The sequence below is a fragment of the Nansenia antarctica genome (assembly GCF_963989245.1).
Source record: "Nansenia antarctica genome assembly, chromosome: 1".
NCBI classification, from domain to species: Eukaryota; Metazoa; Chordata; class Actinopteri; order Argentiniformes; family Microstomatidae; genus Nansenia; species Nansenia antarctica.
The window spans coordinates 4,471,174-4,485,707 of record NC_137674.1 but is presented as its reverse complement, the minus strand read 5'-3'; positions in this window follow the sequence as shown (position 1 = coordinate 4,485,707).

The window sequence follows — 14,534 nt, the reverse complement described above, 5'->3', positions numbered from 1 at the left end:
GAAGTCATGGACTACTTGAGGTCAGGGCATGAGCTTCAGATTCTGAATCAGTATCCAAACATTAAGAACATTTTCTTGAAGTATAACACTCCAACCCCATCTAGCGCTCCTGTAGAGCGGCTCTTTAGTCTGGGAGGTTTGGTGCTCACGCCTAGAAGGAACAGACTTTCTGACAAGAGGTTTGAGAAGCTTCTGTTAATGAGATACAACCACTGGTTTACTCGCCCCTTTCCACTGTTTCACTCATAGTGTGTTCATGGCCTCCATAGCGTGTTCATGGCCTCCATAGCGTGTTCATGGCCTCCATAGCGTGTTCATGGCCTCCTTCCAGTCTTGACAGCTGAGTTCACTCTTCATTGATAAACTCAGACTCACCCAGTTTAGGATTAGGATTATATTAGGATCATATCTGAATGGTCAGGGTAGGTTTTAGGTTTTGTGAAACCTTGCTAGTTACTGTGTTAAATAAAGATTATATTTATTTTATTGTTTAAAAACAAGTATTTATGTTGGGTGAGGCAAAGAAAGACTCTTTATTTTGTTGTTTTAAGTTATTGTTTAAAGTTTAATTATGTAATTTAAGTTACTGTTAAAATAAAGTGAGTTTTGGCAAAACCAGTTTTCATTTTTATGTTGCGGGGGGGGGGGGGGGTCGGGTGCCTAGGCAGCTGCCAATAGTAACTAAAAAAGTAACTAGTAATCTAACTTAGTTACTTTTTAAATCAAGTAATCAGTAAAGTAACTAGATTACTTTTTAAAGGAGTAATCAGTAATCAGTAATCAGAATACTTTTTCAAAGTAACTGTGGCAACACTGGCTGACAATAATAGTGCTTAGTTTGGAATTCCCTTGCATTGTATAGCAAGGGCATTAAATGAATGCGGTCTGAAATCACTAGAAACATTCATACAATCAATGGGCAGATAAAGTATACAATGGGTTGATCAATTTTGTCCTTGTCCCTGTCCCTGCTAGACCAATGGAAGGTTTGTAACAATAATGGATAATTCATGGATCATTCTTATACTCAAAAACTAAACTGGCTATAGTAGCTAGCAGCCAGGTGGAGATGTGTTTACCTGCTAACTACGGCGATACTTTTGTAGGCAGAGACATTATTCCAATACAATATATAATGAAGAAAACCCACTAACGCTTGTTGTCAGAATTGTTGCTGTTGGCGTAAACCTGGGGGGTACTCCATCAACGTCGCTAAAGGAAAATCCAGGATTATTCTGATAAATCTTGCGGGAGTTATCAAAAAGAAGCTTGGATTTTCCTTTAGCGACGTTGATGGAATACCCCCCTGTTGTATAAAAGCAATAACAACTAACACACTCAAGGGTGTGCTATATCTAGGGTATCGGAACAGCTGTGAGGGTCGATGGCATACCTATGACTGCATCACAACTGTTCCAATATCCATGATATAGCACACCCTCTCTGGTGTTGTTGCGTATACAATGCGTTGATGAAATGAAGCATTGTAATTGTCCCAGTGGCGTTCAACGCCGTGATTTAATAACGATCGTGTCACAGTTAGATCACTTTATTATAATTAATAATAATAATAATAATAATTTTGCCATTTAGCAGACGCTTTTAATCCAAAGCGATTTACAATTACGAATTACAGGGACATTCCCCCTGGAGTAACTGAGGGCTAAGTGCCTTACTCAAGGGCACACTAGTAGTGGTGTGGTTTCAGGTGGGATTTGCACTCACAACCTTCCGATCACAAGTCCAACTCACTACCACTAGACTAGACCACCACTACCCCTATTATTATGATTCTACAACATAGTAGATTTGTGTATCAGGTTCTCCTGACAACGTTTGTCGTTATGGGAACTAGATTTCTCAGTGCAGGACAGAAACCACCACAATCTACCAAAACCCAAAAAATATTTAAAGCATTGTTTTTCTTGTCACAATTTTCTGATTTGTTGTCGAACCATAACAGTGAAATGAAAAATGCCTTTGAGGACATGATTGATCTTCAATATTGTCACTTAAGTGTTTGCTGGGAATCCGGTCTGTGTCATTGCCAACAACAACAACAATAGTGACATTAAATCACAGAGGGAATTATTGCTTAACTAACAATCTGTCACACTGTAATACTCCAAACTATCCATACCCTTGGTAGTCTTCTTCCTTTTCACACTGACTTTCTGTTTGTTTCTGTTTGTTATACACGTATATCACAAAAATATTATTTCTCAGGTTAGTGCAGCCTGCAAGGCAATATTGGGCAAATCTGAATGTACAGTATGTGGCATATTAACTCAATATCTGCCAGGCTCTCAGGGACACATCCTCAACTAAAACATTTCAGTTTATCAATCAATGATCACTTCACAAGTTAGGGTCATCTAGATTGTATGAGGACAGACTTTAGGAAAAACACAAGTGCAGATTTATGTGGATGTTGTTCAGCCAGAATGTATTTTTGGAAAATACAATAAAACAGTCAAAAAGAACTACAATTGTGTGGATTGAAGTGTCTCTATATTTCCAAACTTCTTGAAAAATGGGAAAATGCTTTTCGCAAGAGAAGTCCCAAGGAAGCTGATCCTCGAGTATCAATCTCTGTCTCCGCGATAAAGACAGTGATGACAGAGGACTTGATCACAAGCCCAGGGTGGGGTACAGACATATTTGTCTGCTCTCTGCAGTTCTACAGTAAATTACGTCTCCACCCCAAACTTAAAACCGCTCCTAAAACTGTTCCCTCCTCCTCACTGCTTGTCGGGAGCTGTCCCAAGTCTAACACACACCCAGTGTTTACCTACGGTCGTCCACAAGCCATCTCCACAACAGTGGACCATGCGGTGCCGGGGCCTAATGAGAGAAACAGCATCAAGTCATCAAGAGAGAAAGAGGAATCCTGCAAACCCCGACTCAACCCATCTCTGCTGGCTTTGTATGATACAGACATGTCAGTGTTTGCCAGTTGGCACAGGGTTAGCACTCTGGCACCCGGCATCTTTGGCTGTTAATGGATCATAAACGTTAGCTGGGAGCTGGTTCACAGCTCAAGGTGATTTAGCAGCGTAACACAAACTTATTAGCACACTGTCTCTGCGAGAGAGGCGCAGAAGTCTGACCGCACGCCAGAGAGCAGAATGGAGACTCTCCACCGCTGTAAATCAGCGAGTCTGGGCAGCTCTCGCAACTGGCAGTTGTGCATTTCATGAAAAATAAATCATGGGGCTTATCACATATTTGAAGAGGGCAAAAGCAGTTACTTCCAAACTATTTTCCATAACTATAACACCATTTTAATCGACAGCTTTCCAGAGCTTTCCACTTTGTCTCCATAAACAATCAGGAAAAAAAGAAAAAGAGCACAGTGTAGTGCCGGAGGAAAAAGGAAAGACGTAGGCAACGTAATGATAACTGTTTAATCAAAATAACAACTTGTACTCTCAGTACAGGACCAGAAAATAGATCACCAAAACTGTTGTGTCTAAACAGGAAGTTGCAACATTAATAATCCTCCCCTCTGCCCCTAGTGCCAGAACTGGTTCCCTCCCACTACACAACCAACAGTAAGAGGAGAACATGAACCCATAATGTAGTCACTACACCACTGAAGATTCTACTGTATCAGCAACTCCTTATATACACCGGGAAGCATAGTGTAGCGAACGGGAACTGGTAGTGTAACTCGCCCCATGCGGGGGTCGAACCCCGATCTCCTGCATAACCGCCGGAGATCGGGGTTCGACCCCCGCATGGGGCGAGTTACACTACCAGTTCCCGTTCGCTACAATAGTAACAAAGGACCTGTGACATACTGTAGATAGATCACGGATCACAAACTCTGCCTGAGATGTACAACACATATATAGATAGAAAATGGATGGAACCACCCTCTTACCTCACGGTGAAGGCCTTCCTATGAGTCAACCCCCCTATTGTTCTGAAGAACAAGACAAGACAACTGCCTCACAGTCGTCTCACTGTGCATTGGAATTGAGATTGAGATTGCCGTGTGTGCTAGCATGAGCCCCAGAATGGGATTATGTGGTATTAGGACCTCCAGATGCAGGGGCACACACAGATGGGTCAGAGAGATAATACGCCTCCAACCTGACACTGCACTACAAAACAAAGCTACAGCTAGCATAAGCATGAATGTTTCATTATCTCGTCTCTCAAGAACAACTGACATCTGTGCCCCTTCCAGACTGTGGAGCATTCCATACCCTCTATAAGAGGCAGGTGGAGTGAGGGGGGGGGGAATTGAAAGTGTCCTATTTGAGACACGGGTAGATATTAGTCTCTTCTCAAACATGAGCTTTGCACTGTTTCCCTGTTTGCAGCTTTTTTTTCCTGTAAAGCTGATTAGAGTGCGCCAGATGGTCTACGTCCAATCTGGGTGGGCATCCCTCTCCGCTGTGCGCTCCCTCCTCCACCAAACACATCTGTATGAGAATATGACAAAGAATGTGAAACTAGGTCAATCTGTGGATACATATTTTTGCAGATAAAACACCCCTAAATCGATCAGAGAGGGTGATTATAGCAATACAAGAAAAACTATGATGTGTTCAGGGGTTTTATTCGTGGTACAGTATCACTATTGTGCATTATAGGATGAGTCATAGCGCAGACATACTACACCCAAACACACCCATAAGATGATATCATTCTCTATTTTATCCTTTCCGAAAAGTATTCTATATGTTTCCACTGAGGTCAGTGTGTATACAGTTAATGAACCTATAGTGGTAGCCAGAAAAACCCCCGGCCCACCCACTGCCCTCCTCTCCCCCACAGTCGAGCGTTGCTCCTGGGGCCGGCCACACTCCTCGGACGGGCCTCTCCTGGAAGTCTCCTTTGGACCTTCAAAGAGACTCCATAAATCTGCTGAGTGATTGTGGAGGTCAATTAAAACGTGGTGAATTGCTCCCGGTGGAGGGAGCGGTCACATCCGTAACACTGAGATAACAAAGCCGCGGCGGCTTCACTCCTGAGTCCACTGCAATAATCAACTCATGGGCCCGGCCGGTACAATGAGAAATGGGTTCAGGGGTTCCTAAACTATAATAGCAGCCATTGTGCTAGTGGTCAGGCAGTCACTGAAGTGCAATATTCAGAGAAGCCATTTCATTACATCCAATAGAGCCTCACTCATGTGTAAAATGTGCAGTTTGAATAGGCAGGCTATCATATCAGTCAGCGGCAGCTAGAGTGAAGGCTAATGGGAGCCTTTCTTCCTCCCGCTTCTTTGTGTTTATTGTTTCCATTTACAGTATCAAGAGGTCGGCAGCGTTTGTGTTTCCTTTTTCTAATCAAGATAGATAAGAGCTTGGAATGATTACAGTTGTGCTGACCTAGGGTGTTCACCCCATGTTTCCTTAAGGAAGGACTAAGGTAAAGTAAAGAATCACCTCAGAAAAGAAATTCTGAATGTTCGATATTCACTAGGTGCTTCTTGCCAAATAGGGAGCTTCAGGAGCCAGAATAATGCTTTAGAAATGCTTTGAAAACTAACCCCGTTGTTGTTGCTGCACAGAGGTTGCACAGAGGTTGCACAGTTGGGAAATAGTTATTTCCTGACTTGTAGGGGGGATTTGGCTGGCAAAAAAACTGATTCAAGACATTGTTACATACAAGGTGAAGATTTCCCAAAGTACAGAACCGTGTTTTCTGCCCCATGGCCCATTATTTGAAATCCTGGTGTCAACACGTTCCTCTTTTTAACATGTCCACTGTGCAGGTTCCCAGATTTGATTTGCTGATCATATCCTTCTTCCACTACTTACCCGTTCTACTTCCCATCGTGTTCACCAAAGTGTGTTTCGCAATCTGAGCTGGTTTGTGTTAATCAATGAGTAGACAAAATTGCTCATTACGTCATGTACTGTTCTATCCTCTGTACTTGTGTAGAAAACGTGACTATTTATGAATGAGTTATTTTATAGTTCTTTGAGTTCATTCATTAATGAACAATTCTAACTGATCAAATGTCACCTTAACCACCCAAGGTTTTGTAGGAAAACATATCACCCTTTCCACACAATAGCTTTCTACTATGATATGAACCACTTGGTATGAGTGAATATGTTTAGCTACTGTATATCTTTAGCCAGTCTTTTACCATCACAGAGTATGCAACCGTCTGTGTGACTGTGGCTATACTCTGTAATGCTTACATCTAGCTTCTAAAAGACAGGAAAACACTTTCCTGTCGCTCTTCCACACAGTGGTGATGGAGTGTGTGACCTGAGAGGATGCTAAGTTCGGATGTTCACTCATCGATGGCAGGAAACAGTGGAAACCAAAAACACATTAAATTATGAGGCAAGCAGGGTATTAAACCTAGTGAGTGTTAGTGTGGCCATTACCGTACGTTCAGTAATATAGCATTACTATATGCGCAGTCTTATCATATTTACAATCATTATGGTATTTTGGTCAAGGTTGTTGCCACATTGTAATCATATATAGAGGACATCGTTGTCCCGTCTTAATAGCAAGTGGCATGTTACTTTTAACAGGCTGAACGCACAACAAAAGTAAATGTGTCTGGCTTAATACCCTAGCATGAGATCATTTGTGGTTTCAACACTTTTTTTGTATCAGTGTGTGTGTGTACATGATCCCAACACATTTATCTGTTTATGCATGTTGTTAATGTGAGTGTGAGAAAACGTGGTCAATACTGCCACAAGTGTGTTCATTTGCAAGTTTGTCGTTCACACTTTATGATGCTGTGAACAATTATGTCTACAAGAGGCATCCTATAAAAGGCACTAATATAGACTTTTTATGAGCGCAGACAATCTTTTCCCCAGAGCACGAGTAAGACATCATATATCATTCTGTAAGGAGTGACATCATCATCGTCAGCTTTTGATTAATATCTCTGAGGTCATATTGTAAGGTGCTTGGCAGGGAATCAAGAGGAAGGTCCTAACAACAGAGTGAGAGTGCATACTTTCACATGGCTCTGAAAAAAAAAACACATTCTGTTCTATTATTAGGTCCATGACTGCACAGCTCAAAATACATCCTTGATTGTGAATGATGATAATACTGTATGAGAAGTCCAGGACCAGTCACAATAAGCATAGATCAAAGCAGTCAGTTTAGACAGAACATTTGATATGGAATACATTACAACTATATACAGACTTAATACAGGTTCAATTAAATACCCCTTATCACCTGAATGTGGCCTAGGGAATGAACATATATAGATTAGAGAGTTAAAGGGAAATGATAACACTTTATCATAACGTTCATTTATTTAAGCAATAACACACGAGAGGATGTGCTGTTGCGATGTGTTATGATATCCTAGATATAGAACACCCTTGAGTGTGTTACAACAGGTTTACACTGACAGCAAGCAATGGTATTTATCATGATATATTGTATTGTATTTATAATAGTAGTTCATAAAACTATTGCCATAGGCACATAGGTTGTTTGGCAGTTCTGGATCACATGTCTATATGATTATGATATATATATATATATATATATATTGTAGTGACTACATTATGGGTTCATGTTCTCCTCTTACTGTTGGTTGTGTAGTGGGAGGGAACCAGTTCTGGCACTAGGGGCAGAGGGGAGGATTATTAACGTTGCAACTTCCTGTTTAGACACAACAGTTTTGGTGATCTATTTTCTGGTCCTGTACTGGGAGTACAAGTTGTTATTTTGATTAAACAGTTATCATTACGTTGCCTACGTCTTTCCTTTTTCCTCCGGCACTACACTGGTGACCCCGACGTGGATTTTTGTTAACGTAATTGTGTACAAAAACCAGCGAGCGAACATTACAATCCTGCAAAATGTCCGGGCGAGGAAGACGTTCAAACCAGCGGCAGCCATCACCATCCCCTGTCAGGGTAACGCGTGGTGCGCACACTCCCACTCTCAAGCTACCAGAGTTCTGGGACTCAACGCCTGCTGCATGGTTTGCTATTGTAGAGGCACATTTCAACAAAAGTGACATCGATGACGACGACGACCGGTACAACCATGCTGTGGCAATGTTGGGCAGCTCCACCGCAGCTCGAGTGGTAGGTTTTTTGTCTGCTCCCCCGACGACGAACAAATATGAGCGCCTCAAGGCCCTGCTTCTAGAGACATTTGAACTGTCCACTGCGGAGAGGGTGCGTCGCCTATTTGCCATGTCGGACTTGGGTGACGAGAGGCCTTCTGCGCGCATGGAGAGGATGCTAAACCTGCTCGGTACAGAAGACCCCATGATCCTCTTCACAGAGCTGTTCATGCGCACATTGCCAGCTCAAGTTAGGATGGCGCTGGCCAACACCGCCATCATGGAGCCCCGCGCCCTGGCCAGGGAGGCGGACCGGTTCGTCTTGGCCATGCCTCAACGGTCCCCCGACCTGCTCGCTCCCGCGGCCGCCCCGCCACCCGACCGTCGCAGGAGAGCGAAGGATGACGCCAGACCTTCTGGCCAGCAGGGTAACGCTGCGGGCCATTGTTTCTACCACGCCACTTTTGGCGCCAAGGCCAAACGGTGCCGCTCACCCTGCACCTTCGGACCGACGGGAAACGGCGGGGCCGGCACTCAGTAGTGGCCCTGAGCGCTGGCGTCACCAACAGGCTGCTCTTCATACAAGACACCGCCTCTGGTCGCAGTTTCCTTTGTGACACAGGTGCCCAGTGGAGCATCATTCCGGCAGAGAGATCGGATGTGGCGAAGGAGGAGCGTGGTCCGCAGTTGGCAGGCGCGGACGGCACACCTATCTGCTCTTATGGCACTAGGGCGGTGGACGTGTGCTTCGGAGGGCAATGCTTTTCGTGGGATTTTGTCATAGCGGCTGTCACATTTCCCCTCCTTGGTGCGGATTTTCTGTGCGCCCACAACCTGTTGGTGGACGTGGGGAACAGGCGCCTGGTCAACTCACAGACTTTCGCTTCCTTCGCCTGTACGCAGGGGGAGGCGGTCTACAGCGGGTGGTCCAATACGCTCGCCGAAAGTGACCAGTACCTTCGGCTGCTCGCCGAATTCCCCGACCTTACCAAGCCCACCTTCTCCGCGCCCACGGTGAAACACGGAGTGGAGCACCACATCGAGACCGAGGGGCCTCCCCTCCACGCCAGGGCCAGGCGCCTCAACCCGGAGAAGCTGGCCATCGCCAGGGCGGAGTTTGCGCATATGGAGCAGGTGGGCATCGTTCGGCGCTCGAGCAGCCCCTGGGCGTCTCCCCTGCACATCGTCCCTAAGTCAGACGGCGGGTGGCGCCCATGTGGGGACTACCGCCGCCTCAACGACGCGTCCAAGCCTGACCGCTACCCGGTCCCACATGTCCAGGACTTTTCAGCGAACCTGGCAGGCAAACGCTTCTTCTCCAAAGTGGACCTGGTACGGGGGTACCATCAGGTGCCGGTGCACCCCGAGGACGTCCCTAAGACGGCCGTAATCACGCCATTTGGACTCTTCGAGTTTCTGCGGATGCCGTTCGGCCTGAAGAACGCGGCGCAGACCTTCCAACGCCTCATGCACTCGGTGCTCCGGGACCTACCATTCCTCTTCGTCTACTTGGATGACATCCTCGTCGCAAGCACCACGGAGGAGGAGCACCTGTCCCACCTCCGGGCCCTTTTCACACGGCTCAGCCAACATGGGCTGATTGTCAATCCGGCGAAGTGTGAGTTCGGACGGAACACCATCGACTTTCTCGGGCACCGGGTCTCCGCAGAGGGGGTGACCCCCCTCCCCTCGAAGGTGGAAGCTGTCGCTGCTTTCCCGCGCCCCAGCACAATCAGCGAGCTCAAGGGGTTCATCGGGATGGTAACCTTCTACTATCGCTTCCTCCACCACATCGCTCACATCCTGCGGCCTCTGTACGATGCCCAGAAGGGCAAGACTCTGAAGCAGCCGGTGGACTGGACGGCGGAGCGTGTCAAAGCCTTTCAGGACACCAAGGCGGCCCTGGCCCGCGCTGCCATGTTGGCCCACCCCTCGCCCTCGGCACCCACTGCTCTCACCACGGACGCCTCTGACTTTGCTGTGGGAGCGGTGTACGAACAGTGGGTTGGGGACGCCTGGCAGCCTCTTGCATTCTTCAGCCGCCAGCTGTCTCCCAGAGAGCAAAGGTACAGCACATTCGACAGGGAGCTCCTCGGGCTGTGGCTTGCTGTCAGACACTTCCGTTTTTTACTGGAGGGCCGCGAGTTTACGGCCTACGTGGACCACAAGCAACTCACGCACGCCATGTCCAAGGTGGCGGAGCCGTGGTCCGACCGCCAACAGCGCCAGCTCGCCTACATATCCGAGTTCACCACAGACATCCAGCACGTTGCTGGGAAGTCCAACCAGGTCGCGGATTGTCTCTCCAGGGCGGTGGTTGGTGCGGTCCAACTGGGTTTGGACTACGCGCGCATGGCTGCAGACCAGGCCGCCGACCCCGCCGTCCAGGCTCTCAAGTTGTCGGACACAGGACTGCGCCTAGAAGAGGTGGTTTTCGGTGACGCAGGGGCCACGCTCCTGTGCGACGTCTCCATGGGTCAGCCACGACCGGTGGTCCCCGCCAACTGGAGGCGCCCCGCCTTCGAGGCGATACACGGCTTGTCTCACCCTGGTAGGAAACCGTCCTCACGGCTGGTGGCAGAGAAATTCGTCTGGCATGGGCTCAAGAGGGATGTGAGGGCCTGGGTAGACACGTGCATCGCCTGCCAGCGCGCCAAGGTGCATCGACACGTCAAGGCCCCCCTGGAGCAGTTCTCTGTGCCTGAGCGGAGGTTCGATCATGTAAACGTGGACCTGGTAGGGCCGCTGCCCCCCTCGCACGGATACACCTATCTCTTTACCATGGTGGACAGGACGACTCGCTGGCCGGAGGCAGTTCCGCTCTCCTCAACGACAGCCCCCGACCTGGCCCGGGCGTTCATCGCGGTGTGGGTCTCCCGCTACGGCACCCCTGCTGATCTCTCCTCTGACCGTGGCTCACAGTTTACTTCAGAGCTGTGGGCAGCGGTGGCGGAGAATCTGGGGGTCAAGCTCCACCGCACAACCGCCTATCACCCGCAGGCGAACGGGCTCTGTGAGCGTTTCCATCGATCCATGAAGGCCGCCCTTCGAGCCAGCCTCACGGACAGCGACTGGCTTGACAAGCTGCCGTGGGTCATGCTGGGGCTCAGGACAGCGCCTAAGGAGGACCTCCAGTCGTCGTCCGCTGAGCTGGTGTTTGGACAGCCGCTGCGGGTCCCCGGTGACTTCATTCCCAAGTCAACGGAGCCCTGGTCCGCCGCCGCTCAGCGCGCCTCCCTGCTGGACAGCGCCAGGACCTTCGTCCCGGTCCCGACTACGCAGCATGGTGTCCCTACTTCGAGGGTGCCCCCGGAGCTGCACTCAGCGAGGTTCGTTTTCATTCGTCATGATGGCCACAGGACTCCACTACGTCCTCCTTATGACGGGCCTTTCCGTGTCATCGAGGCCGGAGCCAAGAACTTCATGGTTGACATGGGGGGTAGGCCTGAGTGTGTGTCCGTTGATCGCCTCAAACCGGCCCACTTGGACCTTGAACTGCCCCTGGACTTGGCCCTGCCACCGCGCAGAGGCCGGCCTCCAGTCCTACCTCCCCTGCCGCGCCCTGGCCATTCCCCTCTCCGACCCCGACAACCCCCCGCAGCTCGCGAGCCCCCGGTCGTCACTGCCCCCCGTCCTTCCCTGCAGGAGGACGTGATGGGCGATGTCACACCTCCTCCCGCACCTCCTGACTTTACCTACGATCGTAGGGGCCGGGCCATACGCCCTCCTCGCCGTGAGGATTTCCAATATTGAGGTGAACACTGGGGGGGCTGGTGTAGTGACTACATTATGGGTTCATGTTCTCCTCTTACTGTTGGTTGTGTAGTGGGAGGGAACCAGTTCTGGCACTAGGGGCAGAGGGGAGGATTATTAACGTTGCAACTTCCTGTTTAGACACAACAGTTTTGGTGATCTATTTTCTGGTCCTGTACTGGGAGTACAAGTTGTTATTTTGATTAAACAGTTATCATTACGTTGCCTACGTCTTTCCTTTTTCCTCCGGCACTACATATATATATATATATATAATCATATATATATGATTGGCATGGCAACCAAGTAAACACATTTCTGTGGCTTACAGAAGCTAGCTAGCCAGAGTGTAGCAACATAATTATGACAAAAACCATGATGATTATAGTCAGAATCCTTCCATTGTTCTAGCAACATTTTCATTATTGAAAAAAATACATATAAAGCGTTTATGATGTACAGTAGGCTATGTATACGATTAGAGGTTGCAAGTGAAAGCGATGATGTAGCTGGGCTGATATCGGAACCACTGGAATACTTCTCTGCCAATCATAATGCTTGATTATATCAATCATACAAATCATTAATAAATAATGAAGTCACTATTAGCAAACAAGTATTTGCTAATATTTTGTTAGGGTTAATCATGATTTTCAAACTTCATGGCTCAGCCACTAAAGGCTGTTGCAATGCGCTCCCGTTTTATACTGCAAGCCCGTAAAAGAGGCAATCTTGTCAGATGTCTTCCTCATCTCCTTCAAAGAACTGGGGTTAACAGACTGTAACCCAAAGTTCTCTTTCAGTCAACTTGTTGGTTCGACATCTCATTATGGGATATTTGCACAATGCCCGATTGTCAAAGCCAGTACGGAAAAGTGAGTACATGGAGATCTACCAGTTCCCCCTACTTAGTTCTAGCAACAAGGAATGTATCCAAGAAGGTGGTAGAATCTCACGAAAGTGAGGGGAAACTCAACTGGCTGCAGCACACATCTCTAAACAGAAATGCCCTTGAATAGAGCCCCAGACATAGCAATTCCTCTAGTGGTATGCGCCTGGACTCCCAAAGGGGTCTGCATGCTTTTAGAACTCTACACTTCTGCAATAGCCTCCACTATACAGTGGAAAGGTGCTGTTTGGATAGTGCTCCACTCCGTACGAGGTCGGCGAAACACACCATTTTGATCACAACTCCTGAACGCCTCAGACCTGTCCTAAATGTGTCCTAGTGCGCATAGCTGCCAGAGAGTGTGTTCAGAAGCCTATCCTCTAGAGAAGAAGTGGCAGGGGATGGAAGGAACACAGTTCAGTAGCACAGCTATTGTACGTCATAGAAAGGACTTCGGGAACGAACATGGCATTAGGACGTATCATGACCCTTGAGTCGCCAGGGGCAAACTGACTGCATGAAAGATGAACCGAGTGTGGCCTACGGTGGTCCAGGGGTCTATAATGCACACATAGGCTATGCCCATGTTGGCATGGGTTCGAATCCGGCCCATGCCCCGCTGACATGCCCTCAATCATTCTTCTCCTTACTTTCCTGTCTGTCTTCACTGTATCTGTCTAATAAAATGAAAAATATGAGTGGGACTGCCCCACTCAGAAAAAATAACTTCGAAAAAAGAAAAGAAAGAAAGATGAACCGAGAGCACATGGAGGTCGTTACTATGCTTGGCTGTTGTCATGGCTACAGTAGGCAACAACGCCGTCTCATAAGAAAAAGAAACTGGAGCCTAGCTAGCTTTGTTGTCATGAACAGTCTTTATGCAGAGCTCTGTGGACCAGTATAACATAGCAGCAGACAACCAGCAGACACAATTAGGGGTAGTGGTGGTCTAGTGGATAGTGAGTTGGACTTGGGATCGGAAGGTTGTGAGTTCAAATCCCGCCTGAAACCACACCACTACTAGTGTGCCCTTGGGTAAGGCACTTAGCCCTCAGTTACTCCAGGGGGAATGTCCCTGTAATTCGTAATTGTAAGTCGCTTTGGATAAAAGCGTCTGCAAAATTATTATTAATTATTAATTATTACAATTATTGTCAAAATAAAAGTCACTTCTGTTTGTAGCCTATAGAGCCAAAATCTCCCCTTCCCCATCCTGGTATGGCACGCTTGCACCGGAAGTAAGAATGTATTTTGAGATACACGATCAAGGCTTTGTACCATCAATGATTTCACTTAAACACAAATATTTGACTGTTCGAAACCTATGATATTAGAGACAAATCAACCTTACAGGAAAGCAACCACGGATATTATTTTCCTTGTAAAAATGATAAAGGTACAAGACTTACCCATTGGCTCATCTTCCCCACTGTGCTGATCTACTATCCATTTCTTGTGTGGTTTTGTGGATTTATTTGGTAATTTGATAGTTTAATTGTCAGTAATAATGTATGCTTTTTGATGTCTTATTGAGATGATCAAATCTAGCTACCAATGTGCAGCCAATGGTCTACAAATGGCTTATAAAACTTTATACATGTGTATAAAGGGTGAATAGTTGTAACTTTACATTACAGACTGCAAAAACTGCTCGCCAGCCCTGCAGCCCACAGATAGACTGGCCTCATAGCCCACAGATAGACTGGCCCCATAGCCCACAGATAGACTGGCCTCATAGCCCACAGATAGACTGGCCTCATAGCCCACAGATAGACTGGCCCGATAGCCCACAGATAGACTGGCCTCATAGCCCACAGACAGACTGGCCTGATAGACTGACCTCAGCCCACAGATATTTGGCCT